The sequence below is a fragment of the Acomys minous genome (genome assembly GCF_964271855.1).
Source record: "Acomys minous genome assembly, chromosome: 8".
Taxonomy (NCBI): domain Eukaryota; kingdom Metazoa; phylum Chordata; class Mammalia; order Rodentia; family Muridae; genus Acomys; species Acomys minous.
Window position 1 is genome coordinate 119,701,408 of NC_140489.1, and position 19,457 is coordinate 119,720,864.

Sequence of the window (19,457 nt, forward strand, 5' to 3'; positions counted from 1 at the left end):
GCTGGCCAGAACCTAAGAGTGCTTTTCCTGAGGCTGGAAGTCTTTGCTCTTTCCAGAGGGCGTGGCTGATGTGGCCGAGATTTGCTGCTTGCCTGTCTTGGGGTGCTTTAAAAAACAACACTCTAATAATATTTATCCTGGAACTTCTACTTGGATCCATTCTTTAATTCTTTTATTAATGAGACTAAAAGCCCCAAGATGGGACCACACTTCCCACAGAATCATCAGGATAACTGGTACCCGAAAAAAGGTCCAAGGAGCGCTGCTTTAGGTCAGAGCTGAGAACACTCAAGGTGGGCTCAGCAGGTCAGGGGTGCTTCCTCAAGGATGGAAGGCTGTTTGGGAAAAGGTGGTGGGGTAGGCAGCTCCCAGGAAGAAAAACAGCTCAAATTATGTTCGCTCAGGCAGACTTAATTTAGGCCACAGATTCAAGCAAAGAACTCGCCAAGTATATATTATATATATATATATATATATATATATATATATATATATATATATATATGTACACACATATACTTTTGTTTGTTTGTTTTGTTTTAGTTTTTCGACAGGGTTTCTCTGAGTAGCCTTGGATGTCCTGGACTTGTTTTGTAGACTAGGCTGGCCTCGAACTCACAGAGATCCGCCTGCCTCTGCCTCCTGAGTGCTGGGATTAAAGGTGTTTGCCACCACGCCCCGGCTGCCAAGTATCTTAAGATAGTGAGAAGGAGGGAAGCTTCTTGGCCAGAATCTCTATAACAAAGATCAACAAGAGAAAAACAGTTTATTGAAGGTGGACACAGGAGGTAAAGAAAGGAATGACCTCTACAAAGAGTGAAATTTAGGAAAGGGGGAAGGCAAAAAACAAAACAAAACAAAAACAAACCACCACCACCACCCCTGAGATCCAGGCTCTCTAGAGGCAGCGAATTCTCTAAAGGCGAGTTAGAGAAAAAGCGGCCGACAAAGGCCCCTTAATCCGTAGATTCGGATAAGGGTCTCGGGTTGTCTTCTGTGGTCCACTGTTGTCCTTCCTTGCAGAGGGAAGAGGGACATCAGAGTACATTTCCAACCAACTTTTAGGAAAATGGCGGGGGAGGGGGGGCGGCGGGGTGGGAGCAGGGGGCCGCGGCTTTTTTTTTTTTTTTTTGCTTCCGTTCCTTTTCAGTTGCCTTTTGCTCAAAATAATACTTATGCTAAAGTGGCCTATGTTGGGGTGGTACACTCTGCTACCCTTCAATAGGACAGACAGGGACTTACGCCAACCACCTAGTGAGGACCTTTTTAGCAGTGAAAGCGCCCTGTGGTGAAGCCTGGGAAGCCGGCCTGGCCTCGGGTGGGCGGTGGGAGGACAGCGGGGTGGAGCCTACAGCCCCTGGTAGGTAGGTGGATGAACATGAGGATGAGAAGTGAAACTCCTGGGCAAAAGGGCCTCTCCTTTAACTCAGATAGGACTGGCTCCCATCGCGAGTCAGGCTCTGCAGAGGTAAATAAAGCCCTACTCCGGGAGTCTCACTCCGGGCGTCCCTAGCCCAGTGTTTAGTCCCAGGACTTTGGAGCCATTGGCTGTAAGGTAGGAGGAAGAGCAGGCAGTGGCCTCTCTCCTGCCACAAGCCCGCTGATCCTCGCGGTCCTGACAGTCGTCTTCCAGACTTTACCCTGACCAAGCTCTCCCGCTGCTACAACTGGAAGGAAAGGATTGGCCAGAGAGGCTAGGGTGACCTTCCAGAATATACACCTGGGGGCGAGGCTGAAGTCGGGGGCTGCGCTGGCGACCGCGGAAGGCCTGGAGCCCGAGGATCCGGCGGCTCCCCTGCGCCCCCTGCCGGCTGCCGGCCGCACAGCACGCGACACCGCCCGCCCTCCGGGCCTCCGCACCTGCCGCGGTCCCCGCGCCTCCTGGTCCAGCCAGAGAAGGTGAGAGCCTTCCATTGTTTAGGGAGTGGAGACGTTCCCGGAAGTTCCCTACCTGGGGGGACAACCGGGGACGTCCCCAGGCCAGAAATTTCACCATTAGGGATTCCAGAGGGGTGGGAAGGTGACGTTCTTAATTTTTATTGGTTATTAATGCTGTGCATTTTCCGGACCAGCTTGGGGGGGGTGGGGAGGGAAGAGCCTGGCAAGCGCCCACGACTGAAGTCATTCACTTTTTATTAGGCCTCGTGTGTCAGGGCCAGCCTGAAGGGAGCTCAGGGCCAACAGTTGTGCTGTGGGAGGGCTGCACGAAAAGGCTGGCTTCTGCTTTTCTTTTATCTCTAGAGAGTGAGCCTCCCTCCTCCATGAAATCTGCCTTAATCTTCGTGAGCCTCCGTTACAGGCTCAGTCTCCCAGGTCAGGGTTCTCTGCCCGTTTCTGATAAGGTTTGCCCTGTATCTGCAGAGTCTACGCCCATTCTGTGTCCAGGGGTTAGAAAGCCCTAACAGTGGGAGGAGAAGGGAGGACAAAGGAACAGTATCCCATTTCCTGTCCAGTCAAGGAGAAACTCCCACTAGCCTCAAGGTGCCTGTCCATTTGGTCATAGAAAGCTGGTGATCTGTGAGTACCCCATAGCCTCAAGGTGCCTGTCCATTTGGTCATAGAAAGCTGGTGATCTGTGAGTACCCCAAATCTGAGCCTTGAACAGTCGGCTGTCTGAAAAGTATCCAAGATGTCACTTAAGATGGTGAGGGCTTTAAACGTCATCGCTAGTCTCTCCTCATCAGCCTGCTGTGGTTCCCCGTTTGCCCCACAGGAAAAGCTGAAGCTGCTGGCCACCCACCACACCTAATAGCCACTGCTGCTCACTGACCCTTTGCTGTAGCCACCACTCACTTGTCTCCCGTCACACTGGCTACCCTGCTATTCCTTAACTAAGAGGAATCAGCCTGGGCTCTGGCCCTCTCCGCAGCCCGGTGGACGGGGAAGCCAGTACAAGCCAGAGTGGTGAGCGGTATGGGGAAATAAAGATGCTTATGGTAAAATCCACGTGAGCGCTACGAGGGAGGAAGTGAGCCGCTCTGCCTGGAAATAAAAAGAAAGTGTGAGTCAAAGAGATGGGGTGGGGAGCGGGCGTAGGGATTGAGGGTGGGGAACCAGGAGCGGGAGGGCATTCCGACAGGGAGAAGGAGGGAGTGGCCATCCGCACTGCAGCCCTTGGTGTGCAACAGGCTCTGCAGAGAGTAAGGGAAAAGGTGGGTGGAGGTCCGAGTTTCAAGAGGCTTGTTAGAGCACTGGTGGCTGACCGCTCCGTTCTCCATCAGGCCGGCAGAGGCATCTGAGGGCCAAGAGTCTGCTTCTAACCTCTGAAGGCGCTCTCTCTCGCTCTCTCTCTCTCTCCCTCTCTCTCTCCCTCTCTCTCTCTCTGTCTCTCTCTCTCTGTCTCTCTGTCTCTGTCTCTCTCTCTCTCTCTCTCTCTCTCTCTCTCTCTCTCTCTCTCTCTCTCTCTCTCTCTCTCTCTCTGTCTCTCTCTGTGTGTGTGTAAGCCTGGGAATAGTACAGAGCACCTCCGGGTGGTCAGACTTTGGTCCTGCGCTTCTGTGGCCTCCTCCTACCTTCCAGTTGCTAATCTAAGGCCACACCTTCCATGAAGCCCCTGCCTGACCCTCCTCGGGGGTCAGAAAAAGCTCATGTCATACCTCCACTGCCTAGACCCGGAGGAATCTAAGTTTCAAAATGGCCTTATTTTGCAATCTGACTCAAAAGGGTGGGGAGTGGAAAATTATAGGCATCGGCCACCAGGGGACTTTGGCTTAATATAACTGGTGACCTGGGAAACGGCGGAGGCAGAAAATAAGTTCTTCTCGGACTGAGGGACAGAGAGGGTTTCTCGAAGCAGAGTCAAAATAAAGACTTCCTTCATGAGAAGGGGAGCCGGTGCCCATCTACAGGCTGGAAGGATGTCGCCTCCTGCTTCCTCCTGCTGCCCTGGGCCTCCCTCTCCTGCTCCTCCACCCCTACCCGTCCTCTCCTTTGCCTCCACCTTTCTTTCCTTACTCTCTCCTTCTTCCACCCCACCCCTGCGAGCTGCTGCGTTTCCTCACCCCTCCCTTTGATTTCTTCCTTCAGCTTGAGCAACAGACACTTAAGCTCGTAACCACTTATTAAAAGGGAAAAATCATAAATCTTATCAAATGAGCACCTGCCAGCGACTGCATTTAACCCGTCAATTAACGAGAGATCCAGTAACACATTGTGAACAGTTCACAGAAGAATCCCTAAGCAGATATCCCGATGCGGTAGTTAGCCCACTGGCAGGGAGAACATTTTCCACGTCACATGGATGTTCCTGAAGTACATTAGTTAGAGCTTTTTCATTACGCCAAAGCTCTGTCCTCATCAAAATAGTAGGTCTCCACACTTCCTTTCCCCACTGCTAACCACCATGCTGTCCCTATGGCTGAGTACTGTTAGTAACTCATAGAACGGACTCACACACAAATGTAAAAAGAAAGGGCTGGAGAGATGCCAGTTAAGAGCACTGGCTGCTCTTCTGAAGGTCCTGAGTTCAATTCCCAGCAACGCCATCGTGGCTCACAGCCATCTAAAATGAGATCTGGTGCCCTCTTCCAGTGTACAGGTGTTACATGCAGGCAGAACACTGTATACATAACAAACAAATCTTTTTTATAATGTAAAAGAAAACTGTAAAAACTATTTGAAGACAATCAATATAAAGGAAAATTCCTCATGATATTAGTTTTGGCTATGGTTTGTTTGTTTGTTTTGTGTTGTTTTTTTTGGTTTTGTTTTCATATGGAAAGAAAGGGCCGGCAACAGCAGGGAAGTACACAGTGGGCACCTCAACCTTGTGAGTCAAAGATTTGAAACTATTAGCAGATAGTGCAGAGGACACTCACGCTAAGGATGAAGGGTGGCAGCCATGTTCCCACTGACAGGATATTTCAGCACAGTCAACGCCCTGTGTGTAGATTCCTCACCCACAGAGTCAACCAAGAGTGGATGCTAAGGTTTCAGGTCTGAGGGTTACCGTGGGGCTGGAATACTGTGGAACAAGGAGGGGCCGGCCCGCAACAGGAGTGGGATCATGTCCAACCTTGGCAATCATCTCAAGAGCTGTAGGAATAGGACCACTCCCCCCTCCCTGCCCCCTCCCCCTCCTCCCCTCCCCGCCCTGGGCCTGCATGTCTGGGTGCACATAGTCCTATTCCCCTGACCTTACCCGACACCAATGCTGGTCACATCATCTCAGGCAGGTTAAATGTCCAGCAAGCCCCTGAATTCTTCATGCAAATAAGGCATTTCCAGCACCTTAGCCCCAGCCAATGATGTATGCTCACCCCAAAAGCCTCTGCCCACTCCCCAAAGGTTTACATAACCTTTGTTCCCCGCCACACACACACACACACACACACACACACACACACACACACCCATTAACCGATCTGCTTAAAAAAGCCTGTCTCCCAAGTCTGTTCTCTTCACCCTCACCCACGTTACCCTGGGATGTTCCTGCCTCAATTTCCCTCTCAGGCCACTGGTCTGATCATCTTGGGTGCTGTTAATGGAGGGGGAGCAGCTTACACCTGACAGTAACTCCAGTTCCAAGGGACCTGACACCTTCACACTGATATACATGCCAGTAAAACACTAGTGCACTTAAAATAAAGTTTTGTTGTTTTGTTTGTTTGTTTGTTTGTTTGTTTTAAGAGGAAGGAGTTTTGACCTTCTAGAGATCTCTTCTTGTCATTATCTTTCTAAATAACACAGTATGGCTATTTGCATAGCCTCTACATTGACCTAAGGATTCTAAATAACATAGAGATGATTTAATATATATGGAAGGGTTATATGTCGTATCTTTTTATAGAAGAGGCTTGAGCACCCCTGGATTTCGGTGTCTAAGGATCTTGGAACCAATCCCCTGTGGTCACCAGAGGATGTCTGCATTTTAACCCCTTGTATGACTGAAGCCATTCAACAGTGTTTGCGTGTGCCTGGAGAACACGTGTGTTTGAGGACCCTACCTTCCCTACAGGCTAGGACCCTTGAGATAGACTGGGCAGAGGTGAGTCTGTGCAGGGGTCAATGGGTGTCTCCTGCCCACTTAGTGTACACTCAGCCATGTCCACTGCCTCTGTATAGGGGTCCCGTGAGAGCTGTACAGTCTGTCTTGGCTGAGTCAGTGTTCTTGAGGTGGGGGGTGCAGATGGGGGGCGCTCAGAGGCAAGCATGGGAGCACCTGGGAGCCAGCTAGCACTTACTGAAGATGAAGCTATTCAGAGCTGAGGGCATCCTGAAGGGTCCTTCTAGGGAGAAGGTGGAGAGCACAGGGTCAGCATCACAGACATAGTATCAGCCGCTGAAGATGCCAGCCCCCTTGGAAGAGCTAGCAAGGGATCCAGGCATCTCGACCCTGAAGACTGTACATCTGATCATACACAAGGCTATTGCTTGTTTCCTCTCTCTTTTCCCCTTACATGGCAGCCAAAAGCTGCTTCCAATGAACCTACATTTATATACTTTAACTTAACTTATATGAAAAAACAATCCAAGATTCCTCATTTTAAAAAAAGATTTATTTATTATATATACAGCATTCTGCCTGCATATATGCCTACCCACTAGAAGAGGGCACCAAATCTCATTATAGATGGTTGTGAGCCAACAAGTAGTTGCTGGGAATTGAACACAGGACCCTTAGAAGAACAGCCAGTGCTCTTAACTTCTGAGCCATCACTCCAGCCCTCATTTTTTTATTTATAGGAAAAGGGAGGAATGTTAGAATTCTTTTTCAGTCTGCCTACCTGTGATGTCATTGCCTACCCGCCATGAGGGCGTGGCCCTGCCCAGTATATAAAAGGACAGACTTACCTCACCCCCCCTTACCCCCTTTTTCTCTTCCTCTGTCTCTGTCTGTCTGTCTGTTCTCTCTCTCTCTCTTTCTCTCTTCCTCTGATTCTGTATCTATCCTTCTCTCTCTCTCTCTGGGGTACCGCGCCTCCCTTTTCTTCTCTCCCCATGCTCATATAATAAACCTCATACATTCTAATATCTGCTGCCTGGTATCTTCTTATCATCGTATATTAAATATAAAACTATCTATTATGTCACTATCTGTGTGACGATGCCATCCACACCTATCCCATTTTCACATTCCTGATCCACTGAATCCTCCCTACAACCTACCAGGTGGGCAAGTCTTACTCTCGCCTATTCAGAGAGGACAAGACCATCAGTGGTGGCGCACGCCTTTAATCTCAGCACTCGGGAGAGGCAGAGGCAGGCGGAGCGCTGTGAGTTCGAGGCCAGCCTAGACTACAAAGTGAGTCCAGGACAGTCAGGGCTACACAGAGAAACCCAGTGTTGAAAAGCAAAACAAACAAACAAAAATAGAAGTCTGTTCAGGTTTTCAAATGAAGCAAGACTCAAACCTTAGAACTGTCTGCTCTCTCTTCTCTTCTCTCTCCTTCCTTTCTTCCATTTTTTTAAACAAGGCATTAATATGCATCTCAGGCTGGGTCTAGAACTTGAAGTCCTCCTGCCTCTGCCTCCCAAATGCTGGGGTTCAAAGCATGTGCCACCATGCCTGGCTTCCCAGGACTTTCTTATGGCCTGCTCCAGGCTCTTTAGTTTCCTTACTCAGGACCAAATTCAGTCATGCTGGAGCGAGGTGGAATGAGACGCACATGTCTGTGCTGGAGAGGTGTGAAACTCCAGCACCAGGGGACTGAGGGGATGCAATGGGGTCATGAAGTGTAGGCCGTCACCCGGAAGCATAGGATAGGAAAAGCCCAGGAGCTTGGGGAAAACCCCTTTTTCCTGGTCTCAGCATATTTATCCCAAACATAAACATAGCGTTCAACCACAGTTGATAAAATTTCTCCACCATGTCTAGGGTAGAAACAAAAGCTGGCATTGGAGGCCTTACTTGTGACAAGCCCACAGGCACACAAGTACCACAGCTGGCGTTGGAGGCCTTACAGACAAGCCCATAGGCACACGAGTACCACACGTCCCTTGTGACACCAGGCTCTTTAAGCCACAGTCATGTGAAAGAGGCACACTCAACCCCCACCCCAAAACTGAGCTAGATTTTAGGCTGGGCTTGGCCCTGCTAGGCAACCCCACCCAGGAGCGCCCAGGAGCAAACCTAACAACAGAAGCCAGCCGGGAGGAAAACATCTCCGGGCTGAGTTGCTCAGATTCCTTCAGCTGCTTTGTCTTAACGAGGCCACCAGAGACCCCAGCGTGACAAGGACCAGGTGTCTCCAGGGAAACTGCATGTGGCACCTCTAGGATCTGGTTCCAGATCTAGGGAGACCAGCGAGGGACAGTTTGGAGGAATGATCACGTGACCGTATTACGTTAGGTGAGGAAGACACTGTATCTGTCCTCAATTCAAGCCCCTTCCCTGGGGGATTGGATTTACTCCAGGGTGGCTCTGAATCTGGCTTTCAGAAAAGACCCCAGGCTCTTGGAAATTGAGTTCCATCCACTCCTCATTGACAAACTTCAATCATAGCCCCCCAACCCCTCCCCACCCCCCCACCCCCCAGGGCTGAGTCCGAATCCTTAGCAGACTATTGATTCTCGGTGCATCTCTGTAACTGATGTTTGCTGCCTGGGCCTTCTGCTGAGAGGCCCACCATGCTACCTTTGCAGTGTTGCAACCAGGCTTTGGGGCTTGTGTTAGGGCTGTGGAAAGGAAGCTTCCCCACAATTCCACTGCAACTGGCCTGAGGTGATTAAAGGACAATGTCCCCCGTAGGCTCAAATGATCGGCTATGGAAAAAGACAACCAGTTTCTGAAAGTGGTCCTCTAAACTTCACAACACACACACACACACACACACACACACACACACACACAGAGAGAGAGAGAGAGAGAGAGAGAGAGACAGACAGACAGACAGACACAGACAGACAGAGACAGAGACAGAGATATTCAGAAACAGAGAGACAGAGACAGAGAGAGACAAAGAGAGAGAGAGGGAGAGAGAGAGAGAATAAACAAATAATTTAAAAGTGTAAAGTGTGGGGCTGGAGAGATGGCTCAGTGGTTAAGAGCACTGCCTGCTCTTTGAAAGGACCCGGGTTCAATTCCTAGCACCCACATGGCAGCTCACAACTGTCTGTAACTCCAAGATCTAACACCCTCACACCAACACACATAAATTAAAATTAAATAAAAATATTAAAAGAAAAAAGTGTAAAGTGTATCATCAGGTGGGGGGAAGACACAGTGGTAATTGCATATAATCTGAACACTCTGGGGCAGAAGCAGGAGGTTAGCACAAGTTCGAGGCCAGCCTGGTCTATGCAGCAAGGTCTAAGCCATCTAAGCCCCACAAAGACAAAAACTAGAAATGAATAAACAAATGAAGTGTGCCATGTGGTGATGGCAGTAGAGCTGCGGGACCACCGTCCCTATCTAATTCTGGAACATTCTTTTACACTCCGCCCCCACACCTCTAGCCAGCTCTTCCCGCTCCTTCCTCAGTCCCTGCCAACCCCAATCCTCTTTCTGTCTCTGTAGACTTGCCTGTTCTGAACATGTTGTGTAAGTACAATCATATATGAGGCAGGTTTGTGTGACTGGCCTCTTCCATATAGCATAATGTTCAAGACTCCTGTGGCATGAAGTGTTGCTTCAGTTCTTTTTATGGATGAAAAGTGCTGTTATATAAATAGCCCACATGTTGTTTTAGCCACTCGTTAGTTGGTGGACATTGGGTTTATTTATAGTGAGCCTAATCTATACTACGGTCAAAATTGTTATTGATGCTTCCAGTTGCCTTAGTCAGTTTGTTTTGCTCCAACAAAAAATGCCATAAGCTGGGCGCCTTGAACATCACTCCTTGATAGTTCCGGAGGCTGGTAAAAGCACTTCCTGGTGTGCTGAGGGCTGTCGTCATCAGCGGCTCCTCCTCCTCCTCCTCCTCCTCCTCCTCCTCCTTCTCCTCCTCCTTCTCCTCCTCCTCCTCCTCCTAGACAAGGTTTCTCTGTATAGCGCTGGCTGTCCTGGAGCTTGATTAATAGACCAGGCTGGCCTTAAACTCAGAGATCTGCCTGCCTCTGTCTCCTAAATGCTGGGATTAAAAGCCACTGTGCCTGCCCCTCCCCTCTAATGTTTAAATTATGTATCTGTGCATGTGAGTGCAGGTGTTGTGGAAGCCAGAAGAGGGCATTAGATCCCTTGGAGCTGGGGGCACAGGCAGTTGTGAGCAGCCAGATAGGTGTGCTGGGAACTAAATTCAGGTCTTCTGGAAAAGCCGCAAGCACCCTTTATATTTATCTCTCTAGGTTACAATCCTAGCTTTAAAGTATGATTAACCTTGTATTACAACACAATGTCTGTACAGAATTTGCTTCTCTGTGTGCAGTTTGATGTGCACTCTATGTGCTTGATGACCCAGTACTTTTCTTTCTGCTTGCCTGGGAATTTTAGTTTTCTCAAAAATATGCCAGGAACCCAAGGATTCCTCATTAATTAACTGAACACTCTATCATCTTAGTCTCGGGTCTGAGAGTCCTTTGAGAATCTTGAGAATTTTGCTTAAATTGCAGTTGTGAGACAATATGGTTGTTGCTGATATCTAAAGTTTGCCAGAGAGATGGCAATTAGAGTTTAAAATTTTTCCATAGACACTGAAAGTAAGGTCAGAAAATCTGAAAGGTTTGGAGCAGCACTGGCCAACGTTCACAACAAGCGATCCGCTTTTCTCCCCTTGTTCACGTACTTCGTGTTGCCATTTGATTTAGTTGCGCATATATTAGCATGCCTATAATCTTAAACATTTGGTACAACAATGACCTAAAGCATAAAACCACTACCAAAAATAGAAAGGTCAAATTCAGTAGGATTTCAGCACAAAAGATGTACAGTGACATTGCAGGCCCTGTGATAGAATCTGGCTAAAGATGTAAGCGTATTCTAAAAGCAATATATTTAATAAGTTCTACGTTTGTTTATCAATATTAAAAACCACTTCATGTGGCCAGGCAAGGTAGAGCATGCCTTTAATCTCAGAATTAGAGAGGCAGAGGCAGGTGGATCTTTGTGAGTTCGAGGCCAGCCTGGTCTACACAGCAGTTTCAGAACTGCCTGGACTACATAGAGAGACTCTGCCTCAGAAACAAAGACAAAACCACAACCAAAGCCTCATGTGAGGACTCTGGGCATGCACGTAGCTCAGTTGATAGAGTACTTGCCTAGCATGGAGCCTAAGGTTCAATCCTCATTGAACGGAGGCTGTAGGCCGCCCCATGTCTATAATGCCAGTGCTTAGGAGACAAGGCAAGAACAACAGAAGTCCAAGGCCATTCTTGACTATAGGTGGAAGTCTGAGGCCAGCCTGGGATATAGTAGACATTGTCTCAAAGCAAAATACAAACAAAGCCAACTTAATTTTCCGGTTTGTGCCTGTGCTCCCAGTCACTTGAGAGGCTGAAACAGGGGGATTACTTGAAGAGTTTGGAGCCATACTCAGCCAATCTCACAAGACAAAAACAGCTTCATAGCGAAGCAGGCACATTTGTTTATGACCTATTTAAGGCCAGGCACAGTGACATAAGCCTTTAACTCCAGCAGTCAGTAAGCAAATCAGGTACATTTCTGAGAATTCAAGGCTAGCCCGGTCTCTGTAGCAAGTCCCAAGCCAGCCAGGGCTACATAGTGGGACCCTGTCTCCAAAACATTGTATCTTTATCAGTGAGGGCTTGTGTAGGCCGGTGTCTGTGTGAATGTGTGTGCCTGTGTTTACACTTGAGGCTGGAAGAGGTCTTCAAGTGTGATGATCCGCCACCATCTACATATTCCTGTGAGTCAAAGTCTCTTCCTGTCCCTGGGACTTGTGTTTTCTCTACAGGATGGTCGTCAGTGATCCCCAGCAATCCTCCTGTCTCCACACACTCAGTGAGCTAGGGTTAGTGGTGTGTGTGTGGGGGGGGCACCTGTCTTGTTATTTGGGTGCCAAGATCTGCTCTCAGGGCCTCATGGTTGTGCACTGGCCACTGAGCCACCTCTGCAGCCCCTCATTTTTTCATTTTCACTTATGAGCTTCCCTTTTCCCACTGTTGTGCCAGGGCTTGACTCCAAAGCCTCATGCTGGGCTGGCACTCAATTACTGAGCTACATGCCCAACCCCCATGTTCTGTACACATAATCCTCTGGTATTTGGGGCTTTGATATTGGAAAGATCGCTCCTTCTAGGCTTCCATAGTTTCTAGAGAGGGAACAACTCCCCACAATTGAGCCCTGAGGATACAAACCAACCCACCCAGAACCCATACCCCCAAGTAAAGGACAGTCCAGTCACTAGCCTAACACCATTTTGGCTCTATTTTGCCTCTAATATTTTTCTTCCTGAGTCACTATCTTCAATAGTTATCTTGGATTCCACGGATGTCGGGAGGGATCCATAACATGTCTCTATGTCAAGGACCCAAAATTACCCCCAAAGTGACAAGGTCATCCCCACAATGAGACCACAAAAAATAAAAGCTATTCATTCCCCAAGGATGGGAGCTGAGGCTGCACCCCAGAGCAGCAGCTGTCATCTCAGGGGCACCCCTCAAGTGATGGCAGTGGTACCCACTTCTCCAGAATGACCTCTCAGAACCAGACTGAAATCAGTGAACCTGTGGGAGGTGCACAGCCGCGTTATCTCCCTTGGCTTCTCTTTGGAAGGTGAGTCAGAGTTCTGTCATCCCTGAAAACTGAGCCTGTTTGTCCCTTCTTGCCAACATGGTCACGTTTGTGAAAGCCTCTTTGCTTGCTCACTGTTGCTTGTCCCCTTGGTTGGCATAATGTGATGGTTGGATAACCCTGACCCATTGAGATGCTTGGATGTAGGACTCTCTCCCAAAGTCCCAATAGCGTAAACAGCTCTTTTATCAGTTCTCACATCCTTGCCTCCATCCCCTCTGCCCTTACTTATGCAATGGCCAGGCAGGGGAGAGCCAGAAACCGTTCCTAGATGGCAGAGGCCCCTTCCTGGGTTGTGTCATCTCATCCTAAACTAACTATTATGCCGCCCTGCATCACCCATTCTTGCCTGTGAAGACCCCAGAACAGTGCCTGGCCCGGAATGGACTTCTGCCTCCTGCCCTCTGCCCCACCCTGATGCTTCCCCCATGTGGGTCTGTGACTTGCCTTATCCCCTGTTTCCAGGGATTGGTGCATATAAACTTCTTTCATGACACTCATTCTTTTTTTTTTTTTTTCTTCGAGACAGGGTCTCTCTGTGTTAGCCTTGGCTGTCCTGGACTCACTTTGTAGACCAGGCTGGCCTCGAACTCACAGCAATCTGCCTGCCTCTGCTTCCCGAGTGCTGGGATTAAAGGCGTGCACCACCACGCCCGGCTATGACACTCATTCTTGCTGTCTGCGTTTCTCCTGTCCTGATTAAAACAAAGTCTAAGTACATTTAAAGAACAGAGTACAAGTTATGGATATCATTGCCTGTTTTCATTTCTTCTTCTGCTCTTGAGATCCCTATAATGAGACAAGCGATGATCTGTCAGATCACAATACAGCGCTCTAAAATGTGCCACTTCGGCATGAGGATTATTTTGAGCTGAAGGTAAGTAAGAAGTGGCAGACTCGGCAGGAACTCTATACACTTTGCGCTCATTATAAAATCAGTGCATTTCCCATTGTAAAAAGAGGGGAACTACTATTAATTACCTGAGACTTCTCCCACCCCACCCCCACCCCCACCCCTGCGTGGGAAACTTGGGTCTGCAACACAAACCTTACAAAACATCCCGTATCTGTCTTTACTTTCCCCCATATATACCTTCCCTGAATTAGTGCCTTTCATAGCTTCTTTTCCTTTTTTCTTTCTTAAAAAAAAAAATTATCTGCCAGGCTGTGGTGGCACAAGGCTTTAATTCCAGTACTTGGAAGGCAGAGGCAGGTAGATCTCAGTGAGTTCAAGACCATCCTGGTCAACAGAGAGAGAGAGAGAGAGAGAGAGAGAGAGAGAGAGAGAGAGAGAGAGAGAGAGAGAGAAGAGGAAGGAAGAGGAGGAGGAGGAGGAGGAGGAGGAGGAGGCAGCCAGGTAGTGGTGGCACATACCTTTAATCCCAGCACTTGGGAGGCAGAGGCAGGTGGATCTCTGTGAGTTCGAGGCCAGCCTGGTCTACAAAGTGACTCCAGGACAGCCAGGGATACACACGGAGAAACCCTGTCTCAGAAAACAAAAACAAAAACAAAGGAAAGAAAAAAATGTTTAATTGTGCGTGTACCTGTGTGTGGGTGGCATGTGCACATGGGTGCATGGATACATCACGGTCAGAGGAGAGTGGTGGGCCCTCTGTGGAGTAACAGGCCTCACGAGCTGTTGAATGTGGGTTCTGGGAATCAGTCTCAGGTCCCCTGCAAGAGAAGTGCCTGCTCTTAACCACCAAGCCACGTTGCCAGCCCCATTTTTCACACATATATATATTGTGTTTGTGGGTGTAGGTGGGTGTTTTCGAAAATGCCATGGTGCTCATGTGGAGGGCAAAGGGCAACTTGCAGGCTTTGATTCCTTCCTCCCACTGCCTAGGGTCCTGGAATAAAATTCAGGCTGTCAGGCTTGGTAGCAGGCGCCATTGGTTGCCAGGGCATCCCTCAGGGCCAAGGCATCTCTCAGGGCCAAGGCATCTCTCAGGGCTAAGGCATCCCTCAGGGCCAAGGCATCTCTCAGGGCTAAGGCATCCCTCAGGCCCCTTGAAAGCCAGACCCTAACTACCTCTTTAGAATTTCATTATTTCCTGTGCAGTTCTTGCATATAAAACTTAAAACGCCAGTTAAACCTGTACCCCGGCTTGTTTCTGTTCATCTGTCTTTTGTCATTTAATTCATAGGCTCCAAACAGAGAACCTAAGAGGCCAAGAAAGAAGGTTTGTCTTTCCCTGTACTATTAACAAATCACACACCCTACAGTAGGCATAAAAAGCTCAGTTACAGGGCTAGAGAGATGGCTCAGCGGTTAAGAGCACTGAGTGCTCATCCGAAGGACCCAGGTTCAATTCCCAGCACCCACATGGCAGCTCACACCTCTCTGTAACTCAAGATCTGACACCCTCACACAGACATACATGCAAGCAAAACTACCAATGTACATAACCATTTTTAAAAGCTCAATTACAAAATAATCATCATAAATGACCGCATAAACTATTGTTCTGATTTATAGCTGTATGAACAAATCACAAAACTTAGTGTTACAACTTCAGCCCTGGTGAAATACAAGAAAGGCATGCCTGTAGAAAGGCATGAGCAAACACAAACAACCCGTCATGAACGCGCTACGCCAGAAACATCAGCGAGCATATTTGTGGCTTTCCACGATGTCAGAATTTATTGTCTGACAGTAAATCCATTTTGTTGTCTGCAGTTTGCTGAGTTGTGCCAATTTCCCCTGATAGCTAGTTGTTGGGGAACACAGGTTCTTTCGTTCCAACCTTAATTACTACTAATAATTCACAGATCACACGTTAGACATCACAGGGTAAACATAGTTGTGTGTGTGTGTGTGTGTGTGTGTGTGTGTGTGTGTGTGTGTGTGTAGGTAGCATTAAGGAGACCACAGCAGACAGGGCTCAAGGAGTTCAGAGGAAGGCATGGTATGTGGGCTGAGAAGGTGATAGCCATGTGCAGAGCATCTCTATGCCTGAGATCTGGGAGTTAGCCAGCTAACCCTCCTAAAGCCAGTTCCTGCCCTCGCTTCCGTTAGTGATGGCCTAAGATGTGCATGTGTATGACAAGTAAACCCTTTGCTTCCCAACTGGCTTTTGGTCACGGTGTTTCATCTCATGTGACCCCAACTAAGTCACCCTGCCTCTGAAGGTGTGCTCAAGACACAGTCCAGCCTGGAAAATGGAGTCTCTTGGGGAAGGGCAGAGCCTGGAAAAACCAGTGTTTTGTGGCACAACCTCATCTCAGCAGTCACAAAGGGGGGTTATGGCTCTTGAACTCTCGGCTTCCAGCAGATAAAGAATTTCAGGGACTTCAATGCCTTCAGATGAAAATGAGGCCAGGTGACTTTTTCTGCATCACTTCCATTACCACTGGACCTGGAAAACTTTTGTTTGTTGAGACATTGTAGCCTAGGTTAGTCTGGAACTCCCTTTATAGGCCAGGCTGGCCTCAAACTTGTGGCAATCCTCCTGCCTCGGAGTGCTGGGGCAGACGTGAGCCTCCTCAACCAGCTCAGAAGTTCCTGGTGGTTTGTCTTCTCTGTAGTTGGTGTTACAGGGACAGCCTGCTTGCACACTCAGGAATGAAGGAGCTGCCGCCTGTGACCTGGAAATTCTGTGAGGAACGGGTCAGATAGGTCAAGTCACCAAAAAGCCTCAGTGGGACCTGGTGTAATCTGATTAAAATCTTAACACATATCAAGAAAGAGGAGGTCCTTCGGGAGGGGGACTGAGTTTTTCCCTCCCAAATCATTACACAGTTTAGTCACCCGTCTCTTTTCCTTAAAGTAAACTCCCCATAAATGTTTATGAGCTTGGAAAGGAGAGGAAGTGAGCAGTGTCTCCATTTACTGAACATGTGCTACTGTTGGGTGACTCTTCCGGGGAGTCGATTTCTGTTAGCCTCAGATAGAGAGGGCAGTGACAAACTATTCACTCAGTGTAGGTTGGTCATCTATAGAGTTTGTTGGGGTTCTTTATAAGAGCAGGGGTGAGGGGTGACTTACAGGAGCAGGGGTGAGGGGTGACTTACAGGAGCAGGGGTGAGGGGTGACTGACTTACAGGAGCAGGAGTGAGAGATGACTTATAGGAGCAGGAGTAGGGGTAACTGACTTACAGGAGCAGGGGTGAGGGGTGACATAGGAACAGGAGTAGGGGTAACTGACTTACAGGAGCAGGGGTGAGGGTGACTTACAGGAGCAGGGGTGAGGGGTTCCTTACAGGAGCAGGCATGAGGGGTGACCTACGGGAGCATTGGCGAATTAGGCAGATTTATCACTTAAAAAGCCCACCCCAGCATGAGTGATGGATGACTAGCCAAAGCTGCATTCCTGGAGTCCTCACCCCCAGCCTGCTTTCTACTCACTACATACTCTGCCATCTTCTAAGACTACAAGCAGCTAGAACCAGATTATAAGCAACTGCACTGGGCAGACAGGGGGGGAGTGAGTGGCTGAAGCACAGGGTCAGGGTCCAATGACTCCCTCCTGTCTACAAAAAGTCTTTATTGTTTTGTTTTTTTACTGTGTGTGTGTGTGTGTGTGTGTGTGTGTGTGTGTGTGTATGTGTGTGTGTGTATGACACATGGAGGCCATAGGACATCCTGTGAAGTTGGTTCTCTCTCTCTACCGTAAAAGTCGTAGGAATCAAACCCAGCTCATCAGGTCTGACAGCAATCACCTTTACTCCCTGAGCCATCTTGCTGTCTTGAAGGGAGTGTTAATATCCGTGATCTTGTGAAGGTCTCCTGGGGCTAATTGCAGCTACTCTAATTTCAAGAAGGCGTCGCCCATGTCATACCCAGAGGACAGAGTTGTGGAGCAGTCAAAGGCCTTATATTGTCTTTTTTTGAGACTCACAGTGCTTGAGGCTAATATTATTAACTGTCATGGTTCAAGTGAGAAAGGTCCCCATAGGCTCATATATTTGAATACTTGGTCCTCAGCTGGTGGAACTGTTTGGGAATGATAAGGAAATGTGGACTTGTTGGAGGAGATGTGTCTCTGGGGCTATCTGCCTCCCAGTTGCAGATAAGGATGTGAACTCTCAGATAACTGCTCCAGCACCATGCATGCCTGCCTGCTGCCATGTTCCTTGCTGTAGTGGAAGCTTTCTTTAAAAACTCAGTTATGTTATCGAAGTATGTTTTTTTTCTGTTCCCAAGTGTAGGATATGGGACTGCCTCAGTTTTTGTTCACAGCTGATAACTGCCTCATGAGGCTCGGAGAGGGGCGTGGTCTTTGCCAGCTGCAGTTAGTGGAATTCTGAGGACTCTGAGAGGGTATAAATACTGGAACCAGACAGTGGAGGAGAGCTTTGAGGAGACGGATGGAGAAAGAAGGCTGCTGGTTCTGCTGGACTGCTGGATGCCCTGATGACTGAGATTGGTATTTCCCCAAAGAGCCTGACAACCCTAACCAGCCAGACATAGGCTAAGAAACCCATGCCCTGCCCCACTCCCCTCTAACCTTCTTTCTCTCCTACCTAGGGTCAGGAGGTTGGAAGGGAGGTAGAGGCATTAAGGAACCCCAAATAAAAAAGAGTTTTAAAAATAGCCCTACACCTTGCCCTGATAGTAACAGACACTAGCCCTCTGGAACCATGAACCCCCAACTAAATGCTTTCTTTTATAAGTTGCCTTGGTCTTAGGGTTGTAATTCAGAAAGAAAGAAAGAAAGAAAGAAAGAAAGAAAGAAAGAAAGAAAGAAAGAAAAGTAACTAAGACACCAGCATGTTTAACAAATGGCTAGAGACAAGTATGCTGCCCAAAGATAACTGGCCATCTGTTAGCAGAGCTAAGACCAGTTCAGTGACTGGGAGAGACGTGCCTGCCCCACATGGTCATCCACCAGATCTTCGGCGCCTGCTCAGACTACACTGGCTGAGACATCTGTTCACTGTGACAATGACCAAAAGATGTAGGAAACAGCTCTTTTCTCTGGCCTCTGACCCAGCTTACCTACAAGACCATGGCACCTGAAATGTCTGGAACCTGTACAATGCAACACCTAAGCTTTCTTTCCCTCTGAATCTTTATTTAGTCCATGAAGCAAACATATTAGATGGCCTAACATAATAGGAGAAAATTATAACAAATGTATAGATTTTGTTTCAGCTTGGGATGCACACAAAACATGCTCAAAGGAGATGCCATATGGTTGCAGCTTAAATAGCCTCTTTATAAAACAGAGAGAACTGGGACTGGAGGCAGTGGACAGTGAGTAAGTGTTAGGGAAACGAGTGATGTGGCTGCAGAAATGGCTCGGCAGCTAAAAGAGCATGCTGCCCTTCCAGAGGACCAGAGTTCCGTTCCCAGCAGCCACGTCAGGCCGGTCATAACCACCCACTACTCTAGTGCCAAGGGCTCTGGTGCCCTCTTCTGGCTCCTGCAGGCGCCTGCACACACACACACACACACACACACACACACACACACACACACGGCATCCATTTGCGCAGATGTACATATACAGAAATAGAGACGATAAAGTTTATTTTTGAAAGACATGACTGAGACTGGAGGACACAATGGCACATGGCATTGTTTGTGGTGGTGGTGTGATGTTTGGCTTTGGTTTCAGTCTTGCCCCCTGTGATATTGAGGCAGGAGGGTGGGACATACGGTGAGGGCAGTGCCAAGGCTGAGCTGTGCAGAAAAAAAACCTATAAAAATTCCAGTCGTGGGAGCCACTGAACCTCAGCTCTTCTCCCAACTCTGGCTCACTTCCTTCCTTGGAAATGCTTGCTCGCTCAGTCACTTGCTTTCTTCGTGTGTGTGTATGTGTGTGTGTGTGTGTGTGTGTGTGTGTGTGTGTGTACATGTTCATCTAGGCGCACATGTGTGTGC

At 48.4% G+C, this 19,457-nt stretch overlaps 1 long non-coding RNA gene across 1 annotated transcript; it reads left to right on the forward strand.

The window, feature by feature from the left end:
• Nucleotides 1–1,385: 1,385 nt before the first annotated feature.
• Nucleotides 1,386–13,110, forward strand: LOC311603109. Its single transcript, XR_014780951.1, has 5 exons — nt 1,386–1,899; nt 2,362–2,481; nt 2,540–3,001; nt 12,441–12,610; nt 12,872–13,110. It is a non-coding gene; the product is annotated as an uncharacterized lncRNA (long non-coding RNA).
• The last annotated feature ends 6,347 nt before the right edge of the window (nt 13,111–19,457 follow it).